Genomic DNA, 20,985 nt, shown 5'->3' on the forward strand with positions numbered 1-20,985 from the left:
ATAAACCAGGTGAGACAGGCACCACTCAGATATACCAGGTCGGGCAGGAACCTCACAGATAAACCAGGTGAGATAGGCACCACACAGATAAACCAGATGAGACAGGCACCACACAGATAAACCAAGTAGGACAGGCACCACACAGATAAACCAGGTGTGACAGGCACCACACAGATAAACCAGGTGAAGTAGTTGAGACAGGCACCACACATTTAAACCAGGTGAAGTAGTTGGGACAGACACCACACAGATGAACCAGGTGAGATAGGCACCATACAGATAAACCAGATGGGACACGCACCACACAGATAAACCAGGTGAAGTAGTTGGGACAGACACCACACAGATAAACCAGGTGAAGCAGTTGAGAATGGCACCACACAGATAAAGCAGGTGAGACAGGCACCACACAGATAAACCAGGTGAGACAGGCAGCACATAGATAAACTAGGTGAGACAGATTCCACACAGATAAACCAGGTGAGACAGACACCACACAGATAAACCAGGTGGGACAGGCACCCACAAATAAACCAGGTGGGACAGGTACCACACAGATAAACCAGGTGATGGAGTTGGGACAGACACCACACTATTAACCTGGTGAATTAGTTGGGACAGACACCACACAGATAAACCTGGTGAGACAAACAACACACAGATAAACCAGGTGAGACTGACATCACAGAGATAAACCAGGTGAGACAGGCACCATACAGATAATCCAGACGGGACAGAGACCACTCTGATATGCCAGGTGGGGCAGGAACCACACAGATAAACCAGGTGGGACAGACACCACACAGATAAACCAAGTACGACAGGCACCACAGAGATAAACCAGGTGAAGCTGTTGGGGCAGACACCACACAGATAAACCAGGTGAAACAGTTGGGGCAGACAGCACACAGATTAACCAGGTGAAGTAGTTGGGACAGGCACCACACAGATAAACCAGGTGAGACTGACACCACAGAGATAAACCAGGTTCAGACAGGCACCACACAGATAATCCAGATGGGAGAGTCACCACACAGATGAACCAGATGGGACAGGCACCACACAGAAAAAACAGGTGAGACACGCAGCACACAGATAAACCAGGTGAAGTAGTTGGGACAGGCACCACACAGATAAACCAGGTGAAGTAGTTGGGACAGGCACCATTCAGATAAACCAGATTAAGTAGTTGGGACAGACACCACACAGATATACCGGGTGAGAGAGGCACCACTCAGATATACCAGGTGGGGCAGAAACCACACAGATAAACCAGGTGGGACAGACACCACACAGATAAACCAGGTGAAGTAGTTGGGACAGACACCAAACAGATAAACCAGGTGAGACTGACACCACAGAGGTAAACCAGGTGAGACAGGCTCCACACAGATAAACCAGCTGGGACAGTCACCACACAGATAATCTAGGTGAAGTTACTGGGTCAGGCACCACACAGTTAAACCAGGTCAAGTAGTTGGGACAGACACCACACAGATAAACCAGGTGAAGCAGTTGGAACAGTCTCCACACAGATAAACCAGGTGAAGTAGTTGGGACAGACACCACACAGACAAACCTTGTGAGACAGACACCACACAGATATACCAGGTCGGGCAGGAACCACACAGATAAACAAGGTGGGACAGGCACCGCACAGATAAACCAGGTGAAGTAGTTGGGACAGGCACCATACAGATAAGGACAGACACCACACAGATATACCAGGTGAGAGAGGCACCACTCAGATATACCAGGTGGGGCAGGAACCACACAGTTAAACCAGGTGGGACAGACACCACACAGATAAACCAGATGAAGTAGTTGGGACAGACACCAAACAGATAAACCAGGTGAGACTGACACCACAGAGGTAAACCAGGTGAGACAGGCTCCACACAGATAAACCAGGTGAATTAGTTCGGACAGACACCACACAGATGAACCAGCTGAGATAGGCACCATACAGATAAACCAGCTGGAACAGGCACCACACAGATAATCTAGGTGAAGTTACTGGGACAGGCACCACACAGTTAAACCAGGTCAAGTAGTTGGGACAGACACCACACAGATAAACCAGGTGAAGCAGTTGGAACAGGCTCCACACAGATAAACCAGGTGAAGTAGTTGGGACAGACACCACACATATAAACCTTGTAAGACAGACACCACACAGATAAACCAGGTGAGACTTACAACACAGAGATAAACATGGTGAGACAGACACCACACAGATAAACTAGGTGGGACAGGCACCACTCAGATATACCAGGTCGGGCAGGAACCACACAGATAAACAAGGTGGGACAGGCACCACACATATAAACCAGGTGAAGTAGTTGGGACAGACACCAGACAGAAAAACCAGGTGAGACAGATACCTCACAGATAAACAAGGTGGGACAGGCACCACACAGATAAACCAGGTGAAATAGTTGGGACAGACACCAGACAGAAAGACCAGGTGAGACAGATACCACACAGATAAACAATGTGGGACAGGCACCACACAGATAAACCAGGTGAAGTAGTTGGGACAGACACCACACAGATAAACCTGGTGAGAAAGACACCACACAGATAAACCAGGTGAGACTGACATGACAGAGATAAACCAGGTGAGACAGACACCACACAGATAAACCAGGTGAGACAGGCACCACTCAGATATACCAGGTCGGGCAGGAACCACACAGATAAACCAGGTGAGATAGGCACCACACAGATAAACCAGATGAGACAGGCACCACACAGATAAACCAAGTAGGACAGGCACCACACAGATAAACCAGGTGTGACAGGCACCACACAGATAAACCAGGTGAAGTAGTTGAGACAGGCACCACACATTTAAACCAGGTGAAGTAGTTGGGACAGACACCACACAGATGAACCAGGTGAGATAGGCACCATACAGATAAACCAGATGGGACACGCACCACACAGATAAACCAGGTGAAGTAGTTGGGACAGACACCACACAGATAAACCAGGTGAAGCAGTTGAGAATGGCACCACACAGATAAAGCAGGTGAGACAGGCACCACACAGATAAACCAGGTGAGACAGGCAGCACATAGATAAACTAGGTGAGACAGATTCCACACAGATAAACCAGGTGAGACAGACACCACACAGATAAACCAGGTGGGACAGGCACCCACAAATAAACCAGGTGGGACAGGTACCACACAGATAAACCAGGTGATGGAGTTGGGACAGACACCACACTATTAACCTGGTGAATTAGTTGGGACAGACACCACACAGATAAACCTGGTGAGACAAACAACACACAGATAAACCAGGTGAGACTGACATCACAGAGATAAACCAGGTGAGACAGGCACCATACAGATAATCCAGACGGGACAGAGACCACTCTGATATGCCAGGTGGGGCAGGAACCACACAGATAAACCAGGTGGGACAGACACCACACAGATAAACCAAGTACGACAGGCACCACAGAGATAAACCAGGTGAAGCTGTTGGGGCAGACACCACACAGATAAACCAGGTGAAACAGTTGGGGCAGACAGCACACAGATTAACCAGGTGAAGTAGTTGGGACAGGCACCACACAGATAAACCAGGTGAGACTGACACCACAGAGATAAACCAGGTTCAGACAGGCACCACACAGATAATCCAGATGGGAGAGTCACCACACAGATGAACCAGATGGGACAGGCACCACACAGAAAAAACAGGTGAGACACGCAGCACACAGATAAACCAGGTGAAGTAGTTGGGACAGGCACCACACAGATAAACCAGGTGAAGTAGTTGGGACAGGCACCATTCAGATAAACCAGATTAAGTAGTTGGGACAGACACCACACAGATATACCGGGTGAGAGAGGCACCACTCAGATATACCAGGTGGGGCAGAAACCACACAGATAAACCAGGTGGGACAGACACCACACAGATAAACCAGGTGAAGTAGTTGGGACAGACACCAAACAGATGAACCAGGTGAGACTGACACCACAGAGGTAAACCAGGTGAGACAGGCTCCACACAGATAAACCAGGTGAATTAGTTCGGACAGACACCACACAGATGAACCAGGTGAGATAGGCACCATACAGATAAACCAGCTGGGACAGTCACCACACAGATAATCTAGGTGAAGTTACTGGGTCAGGCACCACACAGTTAAACCAGGTCAAGTAGTTGGGACAGACACCACACAGATAAACCAGGTGAAGCAGTTGGAACAGTCTCCACACAGATAAACCAGGTGAAGTAGTTGGGACAGACACCACACAGATAAACCTTGTGAGACAGACACCACACAGATATACCAGGTCGGGCAGGAACCACACAGATAAACAAGGTGGGACAGGCACCGCACAGATAAACCAGGTGAAGTAGTTGGGACAGACACCAGAAAGAAAAACCATTTGAGACAGATACCACACAGATAAACAAGGTGGGACAGGCACCACACAGATAAACCAGGTGAAGTAGTTGGGACAGTCACCACAAATATAAACCTGGTGAGAAAGACACCACACAGATAAACCAGGTGAGACTGACACCACAGAGATAAACCAGGTGAGACAGACACCACACAGGTAAACCAGGTGAGACAGGCACCACTCAGATATACCAGGTTGAGCAGGAACCACACAGATAAACCAGGTGGGACAGACACCGCACAGATAAACCTGGTGAAGTAGTTGGGACAGACACCACACAGATAAACCAGGTGAAGTTATTGGGGCAGACACCACACTGATATACCAGGTGACATAGGCACCACACAGAAAAAACCAGATGAAGCAGTTGGGACAGGCACCACATAGATAAACCAGGTGAAGTAGTTGGGACAGGCACCACACAGATAAACCAGGTGAGACAGACACCACACAGATAAACCAGGTGAGACTGGCACCACAGAGATAAACCAGGTGAGACAGACACCACACAGATAAACCAGGTGGGACAGGCACCACACAGATAAACTAGCTGAGACAGATTCCACTCAGATAAACCAGGTGAGACAGACACCACACAGGTAAACCAGGTGAGACAGACACCACACAGATAAACCAGGTGGGACAGGCACCACACAGATAAACTAGGTGGGACAGATTCCACTCAGATAAACCAGGTGAGACAGACACCACACAGATAAACCAGGTGGGACAGGCACCCACTGATAAACCAGGTGGGACAGGTACCACACAGATAAATCAGGTGATGGAGTTGGGACAGACGCCACACATATAAACCTTGTAAGACAGACACCACACAGATAAACCAGGTGAGACTTACAACACAGAGATAAACATGGTGAGACAGACACCACACAGATAAACTAGGTGGGACAGGCACCACTCAGATATACCAGGTCGGGCAGGAACCACACAGATAAACAAGGTGGGACAGGCACCACACATATAAACCAGGTGAAGTAGTTGGGACAGACACCAGACAGAAAAACCAGGTGAGACAGATACCTCACAGATAAACAAGGTGGGACAGGCACCACACAGATAAACCAGGTGAAATAGTTGGGACAGACACCAGACAGAAAGACCAGGTGAGACAGATACCACACAGATAAACAATGTGGGACAGGCACCACACAGATAAACCAGGTGAAGTAGTTGGGACAGACACCACACAGATAAACCTGGTGAGAAAGACACCACACAGATAAACCAGGTGAGACTGACATGACAGAGATAAACCAGGTGAGACAGACACCACACAGATAAACCAGGTGAGACAGGCACCACTCAGATATACCAGGTCGGGCAGGAACCACACAGATAAACCAGGTGAGATAGGCACCACACAGATAAACCAGATGAGACAGGCACCACACAGATAAACCAAGTAGGACAGGCACCACACAGATAAACCAGGTGTGACAGGCACCACACAGATAAACCAGGTGAAGTAGTTGAGACAGGCACCACACATTTAAACCAGGTGAAGTAGTTGGGACAGACACCACACAGATGAACCAGGTGAGATAGGCACCATACAGATAAACCAGATGGGACACGCACCACACAGATAAACCAGGTGAAGTAGTTGGGACAGACACCACACAGATAAACCAGGTGAAGCAGTTGAGAATGGCACCACACAGATAAAGCAGGTGAGACAGGCACCACACAGATAAACCAGGTGAGACAGGCAGCACATAGATAAACTAGGTGAGACAGATTCCACACAGATAAACCAGGTGAGACAGACACCACACAGATAAACCAGGTGGGACAGGCACCCACAAATAAACCAGGTGGGACAGGTACCACACAGATAAACCAGGTGATGGAGTTGGGACAGACACCACACTATTAACCTGGTGAATTAGTTGGGACAGACACCACACAGATAAACCTGGTGAGACAAACAACACACAGATAAACCAGGTGAGACTGACATCACAGAGATAAACCAGGTGAGACAGGCACCATACAGATAATCCAGACGGGACAGAGACCACTCTGATATGCCAGGTGGGGCAGGAACCACACAGATAAACCAGGTGGGACAGACACCACACAGATAAACCAAGTACGACAGGCACCACAGAGATAAACCAGGTGAAGCTGTTGGGGCAGACACCACACAGATAAACCAGGTGAAACAGTTGGGGCAGACAGCACACAGATTAACCAGGTGAAGTAGTTGGGACAGGCACCACACAGATAAACCAGGTGAGACTGACACCACAGAGATAAACCAGGTTCAGACAGGCACCACACAGATAATCCAGATGGGAGAGTCACCACACAGATGAACCAGATGGGACAGGCACCACACAGAAAAAACAGGTGAGACACGCAGCACACAGATAAACCAGGTGAAGTAGTTGGGACAGGCACCACACAGATAAACCAGGTGAAGTAGTTGGGACAGGCACCATTCAGATAAACCAGATTAAGTAGTTGGGACAGACACCACACAGATATACCGGGTGAGAGAGGCACCACTCAGATATACCAGGTGGGGCAGAAACCACACAGATAAACCAGGTGGGACAGACACCACACAGATAAACCAGGTGAAGTAGTTGGGACAGACACCAAACAGATGAACCAGGTGAGACTGACACCACAGAGGTAAACCAGGTGAGACAGGCTCCACACAGATAAACCAGGTGAATTAGTTCGGACAGACACCACACAGATGAACCAGGTGAGATAGGCACCATACAGATAAACCAGCTGGGACAGTCACCACACAGATAATCTAGGTGAAGTTACTGGGTCAGGCACCACACAGTTAAACCAGGTCAAGTAGTTGGGACAGACACCACACAGATAAACCAGGTGAAGCAGTTGGAACAGTCTCCACACAGATAAACCAGGTGAAGTAGTTGGGACAGACACCACACAGATAAACCTTGTGAGACAGACACCACACAGATATACCAGGTCGGGCAGGAACCACACAGATAAACAAGGTGGGACAGGCACCGCACAGATAAACCAGGTGAAGTAGTTGGGACAGACACCAGAAAGAAAAACCATTTGAGACAGATACCACACAGATAAACAAGGTGGGACAGGCACCACACAGATAAACCAGGTGAAGTAGTTGGGACAGTCACCACAAATATAAACCTGGTGAGAAAGACACCACACAGATAAACCAGGTGAGACTGACACCACAGAGATAAACCAGGTGAGACAGACACCACACAGGTAAACCAGGTGAGACAGGCACCACTCAGATATACCAGGTTGAGCAGGAACCACACAGATAAACCAGGTGGGACAGACACCGCACAGATAAACCTGGTGAAGTAGTTGGGACAGACACCACACAGATAAACCAGGTGAAGTTATTGGGGCAGACACCACACTGATATACCAGGTGACATAGGCACCACACAGAAAAAACCAGATGAAGCAGTTGGGACAGGCACCACATAGATAAACCAGGTGAAGTAGTTGGGACAGGCACCACACAGATAAACCAGGTGAGACAGACACCACACAGATAAACCAGGTGAGACTGGCACCACAGAGATAAACCAGGTGAGACAGACACCACACAGATAAACCAGGTGGGACAGGCACCACACAGATAAACTAGCTGAGACAGATTCCACTCAGATAAACCAGGTGAGACAGACACCACACAGGTAAACCAGGTGAGACAGACACCACACAGATAAACCAGGTGGGACAGGCACCACACAGATAAACTAGGTGGGACAGATTCCACTCAGATAAACCAGGTGAGACAGACACCACACAGATAAACCAGGTGGGACAGGCACCCACTGATAAACCAGGTGGGACAGGTACCACACAGATAAATCAGGTGATGGAGTTGGGACAGACACCACACATATAAACCTTGTAAGACAGACACCACACAGATAAACCAGGTGAGACTTACAACACAGAGATAAACATGGTGAGACAGACACCACACAGATAAACTAGGTGGGACAGGCACCACTCAGATATACCAGGTCGGGCAGGAACCACACAGATAAACAAGGTGGGACAGGCACCACACATATAAACCAGGTGAAGTAGTTGGGACAGACACCAGACAGAAAAACCAGGTGAGACAGATACCTCACAGATAAACAAGGTGGGACAGGCACCACACAGATAAACCAGGTGAAATAGTTGGGACAGACACCAGACAGAAAGACCAGGTGAGACAGATACCACACAGATAAACAATGTGGGACAGGCACCACACAGATAAACCAGGTGAAGTAGTTGGGACAGACACCACACAGATAAACCTGGTGAGAAAGACACCACACAGATAAACCAGGTGAGACTGACATGACAGAGATAAACCAGGTGAGACAGACACCACACAGATAAACCAGGTGAGACAGGCACCACTCAGATATACCAGGTCGGGCAGGAACCACACAGATAAACCAGGTGAGATAGGCACCACACAGATAAACCAGATGAGACAGGCACCACACAGATAAACCAAGTAGGACAGGCACCACACAGATAAACCAGGTGTGACAGGCACCACACAGATAAACCAGGTGAAGTAGTTGAGACAGGCACCACACATTTAAACCAGGTGAAGTAGTTGGGACAGACACCACACAGATGAACCAGGTGAGATAGGCACCATACAGATAAACCAGATGGGACACGCACCACACAGATAAACCAGGTGAAGTAGTTGGGACAGACACCACACAGATAAACCAGGTGAAGCAGTTGAGAATGGCACCACACAGATAAAGCAGGTGAGACAGGCACCACACAGATAAACCAGGTGAGACAGGCAGCACATAGATAAACTAGGTGAGACAGATTCCACACAGATAAACCAGGTGAGACAGACACCACACAGATAAACCAGGTGGGACAGGCACCCACAAATAAACCAGGTGGGACAGGTACCACACAGATAAACCAGGTGATGGAGTTGGGACAGACACCACACTATTAACCTGGTGAATTAGTTGGGACAGACACCACACAGATAAACCTGGTGAGACAAACAACACACAGATAAACCAGGTGAGACTGACATCACAGAGATAAACCAGGTGAGACAGGCACCATACAGATAATCCAGACGGGACAGAGACCACTCTGATATGCCAGGTGGGGCAGGAACCACACAGATAAACCAGGTGGGACAGACACCACACAGATAAACCAAGTACGACAGGCACCACAGAGATAAACCAGGTGAAGCTGTTGGGGCAGACACCACACAGATAAACCAGGTGAAACAGTTGGGGCAGACAGCACACAGATTAACCAGGTGAAGTAGTTGGGACAGGCACCACACAGATAAACCAGGTGAGACTGACACCACAGAGATAAACCAGGTTCAGACAGGCACCACACAGATAATCCAGATGGGAGAGTCACCACACAGATGAACCAGATGGGACAGGCACCACACAGAAAAAACAGGTGAGACACGCAGCACACAGATAAACCAGGTGAAGTAGTTGGGACAGGCACCACACAGATAAACCAGGTGAAGTAGTTGGGACAGGCACCATTCAGATAAACCAGATTAAGTAGTTGGGACAGACACCACACAGATATACCGGGTGAGAGAGGCACCACTCAGATATACCAGGTGGGGCAGAAACCACACAGATAAACCAGGTGGGACAGACACCACACAGATAAACCAGGTGAAGTAGTTGGGACAGACACCAAACAGATAAACCAGGTGAGACTGACACCACAGAGGTAAACCAGGTGAGACAGGCTCCACACAGATAAACCAGGTGAATTAGTTCGGACAGACACCACACAGATGAACCAGGTGAGATAGGCACCATACAGATAAACCAGCTGGGACAGTCACCACACAGATAATCTAGGTGAAGTTACTGGGTCAGGCACCACACAGTTAAACCAGGTCAAGTAGTTGGGACAGACACCACACAGATAAACCAGGTGAAGCAGTTGGAACAGTCTCCACACAGATAAACCAGGTGAAGTAGTTGGGACAGACACCACACAGATAAACCTTGTGAGACAGACACCACACAGATATACCAGGTCGGGCAGGAACCACACAGATAAACAAGGTGGGACAGGCACCGCACAGATAAACCAGGTGAAGTAGTTGGGACAGACACCAGAAAGAAAAACCATTTGAGACAGATACCACACAGATAAACAAGGTGGGACAGGCACCACACAGATAAACCAGGTGAAGTAGTTGGGACAGTCACCACAAATATAAACCTGGTGAGAAAGACACCACACAGATAAACCAGGTGAGACTGACACCACAGAGATAAACCAGGTGAGACAGACACCACACAGGTAAACCAGGTGAGACAGGCACCACTCAGATATACCAGGTTGAGCAGGAACCACACAGATAAACCAGGTGGGACAGACACCGCACAGATAAACCTGGTGAAGTAGTTGGGACAGACACCACACAGATAAACCAGGTGAAGTTATTGGGGCAGACACCACACTGATATACCAGGTGACATAGGCACCACACAGAAAAAACCAGATGAAGCAGTTGGGACAGGCACCACATAGATAAACCAGGTGAAGTAGTTGGGACAGGCACCACACAGATAAACCAGGTGAGACAGACACCACACAGATAAACCAGGTGAGACTGGCACCACAGAGATAAACCAGGTGAGACAGACACCACACAGATAAACCAGGTGGGACAGGCACCACACAGATAAACTAGCTGAGACAGATTCCACTCAGATAAACCAGGTGAGACAGACACCACACAGGTAAACCAGGTGAGACAGACACCACACAGATAAACCAGGTGGGACAGGCACCACACAGATAAACTAGGTGGGACAGATTCCACTCAGATAAACCAGGTGAGACAGACACCACACAGATAAACCAGGTGGGACAGGCACCCACTGATAAACCAGGTGGGACAGGTACCACACAGATAAATCAGGTGATGGAGTTGGGACAGACGCCACACTATTAACCTGGTGAAGTAGTTGGGACAGACACCACACAGATTAAACAGGTGAAGTAGTTGGGACAGGCACCCCACAGATAAACCAGATTAAGTAGTTGGGACAGACACCACTCAGATATACCAGGTGGGGCAGGAACCACCCAGATAAACCAGGTGGGACAGACACCACACAGATAAACCAGGTGAGACTGACACCACAGAGATAAACCAGGTTCAGACAGGCACCACACAGATAATCCAGATGGGACAGGCACCACACAGATGAACCAGATGGGACAGGCACCACACAGATAAACCAGGTGAAGTAGTTGGGACAGGCACCACACAGATAAACCAGGTGAAGTATTTGGGACAGACACGACACAGATATACCAGGTGAGACAGACACCACTCAGATATACCAGGTGGGGCAGGAACCACACAGATAAACCAGGTGGGACAGTCACAGCACAGATAAACCAGGTGAAGTAGTTGGGACAGACAACACAGATAAAGCAGGTGAGACAGGCACCACACAGATAAACCAGGTGGGACAGGCAGCACACATATAAACTAGGTGAGACAGATTCCACACAGATAAACCAGGTGAGACAGACACCACACAGATAAACCAGGTGGAACAGGCACCCACAAATAAACAAGGAGGGACAGGTACCACACAGATAAACCAGGTGATGGAGTTGGGACAGACACCACACTATTAACCTGGTGAAGTAGTTGGGACAGGCACCACACAGATAAACCTGGTGAGACAAACAACACACAGATAAACCAGGTGAGACTGACATCACAGAGATAAACCAGGTGAGACAGGCACCATACAGATAATCCAGATGGGACAGTTACCACACAGATATACCAGGTGGGGCAGGAACCACACAGATAAACCAGGTGGGACAGGCACCGCACAGATAAACCAGGTGAAGTAGTTGGGACAGACACCAAACAGATAAACCAGGTGAGACTGACACCACAGAGGTAAACCAGGTGAGACAGGCACCACACAGATAAACCAGGTGAAGCAGTTGGGGCAGACACCATACAGATAAACCAGGTGAAACAGTTGGGGCAGACAGCACACAGATTAACCAGGTGAAGTAGTTGGGACAGGCACCACACAGATAAACCAGGTGAGACTGACACCACAGAGATAAACCAGGTTCAGACAGGCACCGCACAGATAATCCAGATGGGAGAGTCACCACACAGATGAACCAGATGGGACAGGCACCACAAAGAAAAACCAGGTGAGAGACGCAGCACACAGATAAACCAGGTGAAGTAGTTGGGACAGGCACCACACAGATAAACCAGGTGAAGCAGTTGGAACAGGCTCCACACAGATAAACCAGGTGAAGTAGTTGGGACAGACACCACACAGATAAACCAGGTGAGACTTACACCACAGAGATAAACATGGTGAGACAGACACCACACAGATAAACCAGGTGGGACAGGCACCACTCAGATATACCAGGACGGGCAGGAACCACACACATAAACAAGGTGGGACAGGCACCGCACAGATCAACCAGGTGAAGTAGTTGGGACAGACACCAAACAGATAAACCAGGTGAGACTGACACCACAGAGGTAAACCAGGTGAGACAGGCTCCACACAGATAAACCAGGTGAATTAGTTCGGACAGACACCACACAGATGAACCAGGTGAGATAGGCACCATACAGATAAACCAGCTGGGACAGTCACCACACAGATAATCTAGGTGAAGTTACTGGGTCAGGCACCACACAGTTAAACCAGGTCAAGTAGTTGGGACAGACACCACACAGATAAACCAGGTGAAGCAGTTGGAACAGTCTCCACACAGATAAACCAGGTGAAGTAGTTGGGACAGACACCACACAGATAAACCTTGTGAGACAGACACCACACAGATATACCAGGTCGGGCAGGAACCACACAGATAAACAAGGTGGGACAGGCACCGCACAGATAAACCAGGTGAAGTAGTTGGGACAGACACCAGAAAGAAAAACCATTTGAGACAGATACCACACAGATAAACAAGGTGGGACAGGCACCACACAGATAAACCAGGTGAAGTAGTTGGGACAGTCACCACAAATATAAACCTGGTGAGAAAGACACCACACAGATAAACCAGGTGAGACTGACACCACAGAGATAAACCAGGTGAGACAGACACCACACAGGTAAACCAGGTGAGACAGGCACCACTCAGATATACCAGGTTGAGCAGGAACCACACAGATAAACCAGGTGGGACAGACACCGCACAGATAAACCTGGTGAAGTAGTTGGGACAGACACCACACAGATAAACCAGGTGAAGTTATTGGGGCAGACACCACACAGATATACCAGGTGACATAGGCACCACACAGAAAAAACCAGGTGAAGTAGTTGGGACAGGCACCACACAGATAAACCAGGTGAGACAGACACCACACAGATAAACCAGGTGAGACTGGCACCACAGAGATAAACCAGGTGAGACAGACACCACACAGATAAACCAGGTGGGACAGGCACCACACAGATAAACTAGCTGAGACAGATTCCACTCAGATAAACCAGGTGAGACAGACACCACACAGGTAAACCAGGTGAGACAGACACCACACAGATAAACCAGGTGGGACAGGCACCACACAGATAAACTAGGTGAGACAGATTCCACTCAGATAAACCAGGTGAGACAGACACCACACAGATAAACCAGGTGGGACAGGCACCCACTGATAAACCAGGTGGGACAGGTACCACACAGATAAATCAGGTGATGGAGTTGGGCAGACGCCACACTATTAACCTGGTGAAGTAGTTGGGACAGACACCACACAGATTAAACAGGTGAAGTAGTTGGGACAGGCACCCCACAGATAAACCAGATTAAGTAGTTGGGACAGACACCACTCAGATATACCAGGTGGGGCAGGAACCACCCAGATAAACCAGGTGGGACAGACACCACACAGATAAACCAGGTGAGACTGACACCACAGAGATAAACCAGGTTCAGACAGGCACCACACAGATAATCCAGATGGGACAGGCACCACACAGATGAACCAGATGGGACAGGCACCACACAGATAAACCAGGTGAAGTAGTTGGGACAGGCACCACACAGATAAACCAGGTGAAGTAGTTGGGACAGACACCACACAGATATACCAGGTGAGACAGACACCACTCAGATATACCAGGTGGGGCAGGAACCACACAGATAAACCAGGTGGGACAGTCACAGCACAGATAAACCAGGTGAAGTAGTTGGGACAGACAACACAGATAAAGCAGGTGAGACAGGCACCACACAGATAAACCAGGTGGGACAGGCAGCACACATATAAACTCGGTGAGACAGATTCCACACAGATAAACCAGGTGAGACAGACACCACACAGATAAACCAGGTGGAACAGGCACCCACAAATAAACAAGGAGGGACAGGTACCACACAGATAAACCAGGTGATGGAGTTGGGACAGACACCACACTATTAACCTGGTGAAGTAGTTGGGACAGGCACCACACAGATAAACCTGGTGAGACAAACAACACACAGATAAACCAGGTGAGACTGACATCACAGAGATAAACCAGGTGAGACAGGCACCATACAGATAATCCAGATGGGACAGTTACCACACAGATATACCAGGTGGGGCAGGAACCACACAGATAAACCAGGTGGGACAGGCACCGCACAGATAAACCAGGTGAAGTAGTTGGGACAGACACCAAACAGATAAACCAGGTGAGACTGACACCACAGAGGTAAACCAGGTGAGACAGGCACCACACAGATAAACCAGGTGAAGCAGTTGGGGCAGACACCATACAGATAAACCAGGTGAAACAGTTGGGGCAGACAGCACACAGATTAACCAGGTGAAGTAGTTGGGACAGGCACCACACAGATAAACCAGGTGAGACTGACACCACAGAGATAAACCAGGTTCAGACAGGCACCGCACAGATAATCCAGATGGGAGAGTCACCACACAGATGAACCAGATGGGACAGGCACCACAAAGAAAAACCAGGTGAGAGACGCAGCACACAGATAAACCAGGTGAAGTAGTTGGGACAGGCACCACACAGATAAACCAGGTGAAGCAGTTGGAACAGGCTCCACACAGATAAACCAGGTGAAGTAGTTGGGACAGACACCACACAGATAAACCAGGTGAGACTTACACCACAGAGATAAACATGGTGAGACAGACACCACACAGATAAACCAGGTGGGACAGGCACCACTCAGATATACCAGGACGGGCAGGAACCACACAGATAAACAAGGTGGGACAGGCACCGCACAGATCAACCAGGTGAAGTAGTTGGGACAGACACCACAAATATAAACCTGGTGAGAAAGACACCACACAGATAAACCAGGTGAGACTGACACCACAGAGATAAACCAGGTGAGACAGACACCACACAGGTAAACCAGGTGAGACAGGCACCACTCAGATATACAAGGTTGGGCAGGAACCACACAGATAAACCAGGTGGGACAGACACCGCACAGATAAACCTGGTGAAGTAGTTGGGACAGACACCACACAGATAAACCAGGTGAAGTTTTTGGGGAAGACACCACACTGATATACCAGGTGACATAGGAACCACACAGAAAAAACCAGGTGAAGCAGTTGGGACAGACGCCACACAGATAAACCAGGTGAAGTAGTTGGGACACGCACCACACAGATAAACCAGGTGAGACAGACACCACACAGATAAACCAGGTGAGACTGGCACCACAGAGATAAACCAGGTGAGACTGATTCCACTCAGATAAACCAGGTGAGACAGACACCACACAGATAAACCAGGTGGGACAGGCACCCACTGATAAACCAGGTGGGACAGGTAACAGACAGATAAATCAGGTGATGGAGTTGCGACAGACGCCACACTATTAACCTGGTGAAGTAGTTGGGACAGACACCACACAGATTAAACAGGTGAAGTAGTTGTGACAGGCACCACACAGATAAACCAGGTGAGACTGACACCACAGAGATAAACCAGGTTCAGACAGGCACCACACAGATAATCCAGATGGGACAGTCACCACACAGATGAACCAGATGGGACAGGCACCACACAGATAAACCAGGTGAAGTATTTGAGACAGGCACCACACAGATAAACCAGGTGAATTAGTTGGGACAGACACCACACAGATATACCAGGTGAGACAGACACCACTCAGATATACCAGGTGGGGCAGGAACCACACAGATAAACCAGGTGGGACAGTCACCACACAGATAAACCAGGTGAAGTAGTTGGGACAGACAACACAGATAAAGCAGGTGAGACAGGCACCACACAGATAAACCAGGTGGGACAGGCAGCACACAGATAAACTAGGTGAGACAGATTCCACACAGATAAACCAGGTGAGACAGACACCACACAGATAAACCAGGTGGAACAAGCACCCACAAATAAACCAGGTGGGACAGGTACCACACAGATAAACCAGGTGATGGAGTTGGGACAGACACCACACTATTAACCTGGTGAAGTAGTTGGGACAGACACCCCACAGATAAACCTGGTGAGACAAACAACACACAGATAAACCAGGTGAGACTGACATCACAGAGATAAACCAGGTGAGACAGGCACCATACAGATAATCCAGATGGGACAATCACCACTCAGATATACCAGGTGGGGCAGGAACCACACAGATAAACCAGGTGAGACAGGCACCGCACAGATAAACCAGGTGAAGTAGTTGGGACAGACACCAAACAGATAAACCAGGTGAGACTGACACCACAGAGGTAAACAAGGTGAGACAGGCACCACACAGATAAATCAGGTGATGGAGTTGGGACAGACGCCACACTATTAACCTGGTGAAGTAGTTGGGACAGACACAACACAGATTAAACAGGTGAAGTAGTTGTGACAGGCACCACACAGATAAACCAGGTAAGACTGACACCACAGAGATAAACCAGGTTCAGACAGGCACCACACAGATAATTCAGATGGGAGAGTCACCACACAGATGAACCAGATGGGACAGGCACCACACAGAAAAACCAGGTGAGACACGCAGCACACAGATAAACCAGGTGAAATAGTTGGGACAGGCACCACACAGATAAACCAGGTGAAGTAGTTGGGACAGGCACCATACAGATAAACCAGATTAAGTAGTTGGGACAGACACCACACAGATATACCGGTTGAGAGAGGCACCACTCAGATATACCTGTTTGGGCAGGAACCACACAGATAAACCAGGTGGGACAGACACGACACAGATAAACCAGGTGAAGTAGTTGGGACAGACACCAAACAGATAAACCAGGTGAGACTGACACCACAGTGGTAAACCAGGTGAGACAGGCTCCACACAGATAAACCAGGTGAATTAGTTCGGACAGACACCACACGGATGAACCAGGAGAGATAGGCACCATACAGATAAACCAGGTGAGACTTACACCACAGAGATAAACATGGTGAGACAGACACCACACAGATAAACCAGGTGGGACAGGCACCACTCAGATATACCAGGTCGGGCAGCAACCACACAGATAAACAAGGTGGGACAGCCACCGCACAGATAAACCAGGTGAAGTAGTTGGTACAGACACCAGACAGAAAAACCAGGTGAGACAGATACCACACAGATAAACAAGGTGGGACAGGCAACACACAGATAAACCAGGTGAAGTAGTTGGGACAGACACCACACATATAAACCTGGTGAGAAAGACACCACACAGATAAACCAGGTGAGACTGACACCACAGAGATAAACCAGGTGAGACAGACACCACACAGATAAACCAGGTGAGACAGGCACCACTCAGATATACCAGGTTGGGCAGGAACCACACAGATAAACCAGGTGGGACAGACACCGCACAGAAAAACCTGGTGAAGTAGTTGGGACAGACACCACACAGATAAACCAGGTGAAGTTGTTGGGGCAGACACCACACTGATATACCAGGTGACATAGGCACCACACAGAAAAAAACAGGTGAAGCAGTTGGGACAGACGCCACACAGATAAACCAGGTGAAGTAGTTGGGACAGGCACCACATAGATAAACCAGGTGAGACAGACACCACACAGATAAACCAGGTGAGACTGGCACCACAGAGATAAACCAGGTGAGACAGACACCACACAGATAAACCAGGTGGGACAGGCACCACACATATAAACTAGGTGAGACTGATTCCACTCAGATAAACCAGGTGAGACAGACACCACACAGATAAACCAGGTGGGACAGGCACCCACTGATAAACCAGGTGGGACAGGTACAACACAGATAAATCAGGTGATGGAGTTGGGACAGACGCCACACTATTAACCTGGTGAAGTAGTTGGGACAGACACCACACAGATTAAACAGGTGAAGTAGTTGTGACGGGCACCGCACAGATAAACCAGGTGAGACTGACACCACAGAGATAAACCAGGTCTTGACAGGCACCACACAGATAATCCAGATGGGACAGTCACCACACAGATGAACCAGATGGGACAGGCACCACACAGATAAACCAGGTGAAGTAGTTGGGACAGGCACCACACAGATAAACCAGGTAAGACTGACACCACAGAGATAAACCAGGTTCAGACAGGCACCACACAGATAATTCAGATGGGAGAGTCACCACACAGATGAACCAGATGGGACAGGCACCACACAGAAAAACCAGGTGAGACACGCAGCACACAGATAAACCAGGTGAAATAGTTGGGACAGGCACCACACAGATAAACCAGGTGAAGTAGTTGGGACAGGCACCATACAGATAAACCAGATTAAGTAGTTGGGACAGACACCACACAGATATACCGGGTGAGAGAGGCACCACTCAGATATACCTGTTTGGGCAGGAACCACACAGATAAACCAGGTGGGACAGACACGACACAGATAAACCAGGTGAAGTAGTTGGGACAGACACCAAACAGATAAACCAGGTGAGACTGACACCACAGTGGTAAACCAGGTGAGACAGGCTCCACACAGATAAACCAGGTGAATTAGTTCGGACAGACACCACACAGATGAACCAGGTGAGATAGGCACCATACAGATAAACCAGGTGAGACTGGCACCACTCAGATATACCAGGTCGGGCAGCAACCACACAGATAAACAAGGTGGGACAGCCACCGCACAGATAAACCAGGTGAAGTAGTTGGTACAGACACCAGACAGAAAAACCAGGTGAGACAGATACCACACAGATAAACAAGGTGGGACAGGCAACACACAGATAAACCAGGTGAAGTAGTTGGGACAGACACCACACATATAAACCTGGTGAGAAAGACACCACACAGATAAACCAGGTGAGACTGACACCACAGAGATAAACCAGGTGAGACAGACACCACACAGATAAACCAGGTGAGACAAGCACCACTCAGATATACCAGGTTGGGCAGGAACCACACAGATAAACCAGGTGGGACAGACACCGCACAGAAAAACCTGGTGAAGTAGTTGGGACAGACACCACACAGATAAACCAGGTGAAGTTGTTGGGGCAGACACCACACTGATATACCAGGTGACATAGGCACCACACAGAAAAAACCAGGTGAAGCAGTTGGGACAGACGCCACACAGATAAACCAGGTGAAGTAGTTGGGACAGGCACCACATAGATAAACCAGGTGAGACAGACACCACACAGATAAACCAGGTGAGACTGGCACCACAGAGATAAACCAGGTGAGACAGACACCACACAGATAAACCAGGTGGGACAGGCACCACACAGATAAACTAGGTGAGACTGATTCCACTCAGATAAACCAGGTGAGACAGACACCACACAGATAAACCAGGTGGGACAGGCACCCACTGATAAACCAGGTGGGACAGGTACAACACAGATAAATCAGGTGATGGAGTTGGGACAGACGCCACACTATTAACCTGGTGAAGTAGTTGGGACAGACACCACACAGATTAAACAGGTGAAGTAGTTGTGACAGGCACCGCACAGATAAACCAGGTGAGACTGACACCACAGAGATAAACCAGGTCTTGACAGGCACCACACAGATAATCCAGATGGGACAGTCACCACACAGATGAACCAGATGGGACAGGCACCACACAGATAAACCAGGTGAAGTAGTTGGGACAGGCACCACACAGATAAACCAGGTGAAGTAGTTGGGACAGACACCACACAGATATACCAGGTGAGACAGACACCACTCAGATATACCAGGTGGGGCAGGAACCACACAGATAAACCAGGTGGGACAGTCACCACACAGATAAACCAGGTGAAGTAGTTGGGACAGACAACACAGATAAACCAGGTGAGATAGGCACCACACAGATAAACCAGATGAGTCAGGCACCACACAGATAAACCAAGTAGGACAGGCACCACACAGATAAACCAGGTGAGACAGGCACCACACAGATAAACCAGGTGAAATAGTTGAGACAGGCACCACACAGATAAACCAGGTGAAGTAGTTGGGCCAGACACCACACAGATGAGCCAGGTGAGATAGGCACCATACAGAT

Source organism: Mobula birostris, chromosome 5 (genome assembly GCF_030028105.1).
Source record: "Mobula birostris isolate sMobBir1 chromosome 5, sMobBir1.hap1, whole genome shotgun sequence".
NCBI classification, from domain to species: domain Eukaryota; kingdom Metazoa; phylum Chordata; class Chondrichthyes; order Myliobatiformes; family Myliobatidae; genus Mobula; species Mobula birostris.